The sequence below is a fragment of the Rhamphochromis longiceps genome, linkage group LG23 (genome assembly GCF_057381845.1).
Source record: "Rhamphochromis longiceps isolate RC_006_pf linkage group LG23, R_longiceps_female_GT1.1, whole genome shotgun sequence".
NCBI classification, from domain to species: domain Eukaryota; kingdom Metazoa; phylum Chordata; class Actinopteri; order Cichliformes; family Cichlidae; genus Rhamphochromis; species Rhamphochromis longiceps.
The window spans coordinates 722,179-725,364 of record NC_140578.1 but is presented as its reverse complement, the minus strand read 5'-3'; positions in this window follow the sequence as shown (position 1 = coordinate 725,364).

Below are 3,186 nucleotides of genomic sequence, written 5' to 3'. Positions count from 1 at the left end.
TCCTTGGGCAAGACACTTCACCTACCGCCTACTGGTGTTGGCCAGAGGGGTCGATGGCACGATATGGCAGCCTGGCTTCTGTCAGTCTGCCCCAGGGCAGCTGTGGCTACAACTGTAGCTGCCTCCACCAGTGTGTGAATGTGAGAGTGAATGAATAGTGGCATTGTAAAGTGCTTTGGGTGCCTTGAAAAGCCCTATATAAATGCAATCCATTATTATTATTATTATTATTTTCTTCACCTGCTGTCGGTCGTGGCTGTTCCACAGACCTGTGAATATCCAGTGCATCACATACAGTACATACAGCTTTCATGCCAACATATCAGATCTGGATCAATACCTAAGGAAGCCCATCACTCTCCTGTTACCTTGATGGCAAAATGGGATCTTAATGAGACATTAGCGCAGCCCCTGACCTCGGTAAGAGCATTGTAAGGGCTTATTTTGAGAGAGCTGCGTGGTTAAATGCACGGCCTTAGCTATTCATAAGAGCTTTAATTATGCATGGATGTTCAATAACAGTAAACAATCCCCGTGCAGAGTGAGAAAGCAAGTCCCCAGTAAAAGACTTTTTAACTGCTTGATGCGATTCGGAGCCCGAGGACATTCATTTCTGCCAGACTTAAATGATTGATGACCATTTGATATCAGCTCTGGAAATTAAGTGTAAAGCTGTAAAGGTCTGATCACGCAGCAGCAGCGCACAGTGACTGGAGGAGTTTGTCAGAGCAGGCTGCCAAAATCATTTTGTACCGCTACTCACGGCGTAATTTTACTTCTCTGAGAACAAGAGAGGGGGAGCAGGAGCGGTGGGAGGGGGACTGAATGAAATTAAAATGAGAGGACACTTGGTTCAGATAACAGTGTGATGGAGCCAGTTGACTGATGATGCACCGTTTCAAATTCTCTCCACACGATTAACATCACCGGAGGATTAATTCTGGCCACATTTAAAGTGATTGATCATTGCTATAAATTAATGAAACAAATAATAAATATATTAGTAACGAGTGAGGGATAAGCCTTGCCAGAAAGGCAACCAGCCATGTTGCTGCAATGCATCAATTTCAAATTCGCTATTTGCATTTTTTTTTTTTTTTTTTACATGCCATGTAAGGATATTGCAAACACGCAAACACACACACACACACACACACACACACACACACACACACACACACACACACACACACACGAATCTTGTCAGCACCTAGTTTATTTTCCTGTGGAGACTCATGGAGTTGATGCGTCCTGCTTAACCCTTCACTACTCAACTTAAAAGCCAATGAGTCCAAACCATCAGACAGCAAAGGCCAGGAATCAGCCTCCTCTCATCCATGAGGTAAGATGAAATATTAACGATGGTGCAGAATTTCTCTGATATCAGTAAAGAGATCAGGTTTTGATCAGTGCTGAGCAGGATTCCCTCAGCAGAAGAAAGAGAGCTTGTAGCCTTTAAAAGACGTGCTCAGGTTTTTGCTGCAGTCTCTATGCAGAGCTCTACCAACTGCAAGAAACCTCAACTTCACTCACTGCAATGACATCATCTCAGCAAAAAAAAAAGCTATTACTTGAAGTCAGCTAGCTAATGAAAGGGGAAATGTTCATGTAATTACCATTCTTAAAGTTGATGCCATAGCCGAGGACGTTAATGATCATTTATTAATACATTTTGTTCATTTCGTGGAAAAGGAATTGTCAAATTTCTTTGTGAGTCATAAAAACCATTCATACTTTTTTAAACTTACTTACAAATCAAGTTCAGTCCATTTTTGCGACTCTTTGTCAAAAACATTTCCAAGCACTTCTCAGCTGCCCACCTCTGTGACTCATCCGTGACACCAGCGACTCAGGAGGGCGCTCTGCTGTTCACACAGGAAGAGAAAAGCCCACGCGCCGTTTAGAAAGTTCTCTTTCAATGTGACACCTTCAGGTGATTTATAGAGAGCCAGAGAGGAAAGAATGCTGGCATCAATCTCACACACCTCTGCTACAGGAATGTCGTCAGGATCTTAAAACAGGGAAAAGCCCAGAGGAGGAACCGTTACTGCCTCAGTGAGGTGCATAGGGTGGCTTTTTGGCAGTGTACACATATACTGTTGTTATAGAAACAGTTTTCAGCAGCATAAGTAAAAAAGGAAAATGTTTTTTGACACTGATGAAGCAGTCGTATCCCAGGCAGGACGGATGTCGCTCTGCCAGGTTTGAAAATCGATCAACCTTGGTTTAGCTCCTGCTCTTTGAACTGTGACAAATGTGAACTGTGACAAAGTCGCTTAGCTCTGCGTCTTATCTATCTAATAATCTCCTCTTCTTCACCCCTCTTGTGTCATCTGTCTGTCGCACTCCTTATCTCTCCTCCTCTCTCCTCCCCGTCCTCCTCACGCCTTCAGCAGCGGCAGCCGAAACCTCGTCAAATCTCTCTTCTTTTTAATCTGATGGTGAGATCATAAATGTATAGATTATCAATTATTTGAACACGTGAAATCAGATTAGAATGATTACAAAAAAGCTGGGATAGAATGGAAATAAAAGCAGAATAAATTTATCTGGAAATCTCATAGGTCCACATTTTAATCACAACAGAACACAAAAACATATCAAATGTTTAAGCTTTGGGAACTTTAGGTAAAAGAGGCACTTTTTAAAATAATTGGATGGCATCAAAAAAGTTGTGACACAGCCACGTTTAGCACTGTGTGTTTAGCACTGTGTGTGTAGCACTGTGTGTTTAGCACTGTGTGTGTAGCACTGTATGTTTAGCACTGTGTGTTTAGCACTGTGTGTGTAGCACTGTATGTTTAGCACTGTGTGTGTAGCACTGTGTGTTTAGCACTGTGTGTGTAGCACTGTGTGTTTAGCACTGTGTGTGTAGCACTGTGTGTGTAACACTGTATGTTTAGCACTGTGTGTGTAGCACTGTGTGTGTAGCACTGTGTGTTTAGCACTGTGTGTGTAGCACTGTATGTTTAGCACTGTGTGTTTAGCACTGTGTGTGTAGCACTGTATGTTTAGCACTGTGTGTGTAGCACTGTGTGTTTAGCACTGTGTGTGTAGCACTGTGTGTGTAACACTGTATGTTTAGCACTGTGTGTGTAGCACTGTGTGTGTAGCACTGTATGTTTAGCACTGTGTGTGTAGCACTGTGTGTGTAGCACTGTGTGTGTAACACTGTGTGTGTAGCAC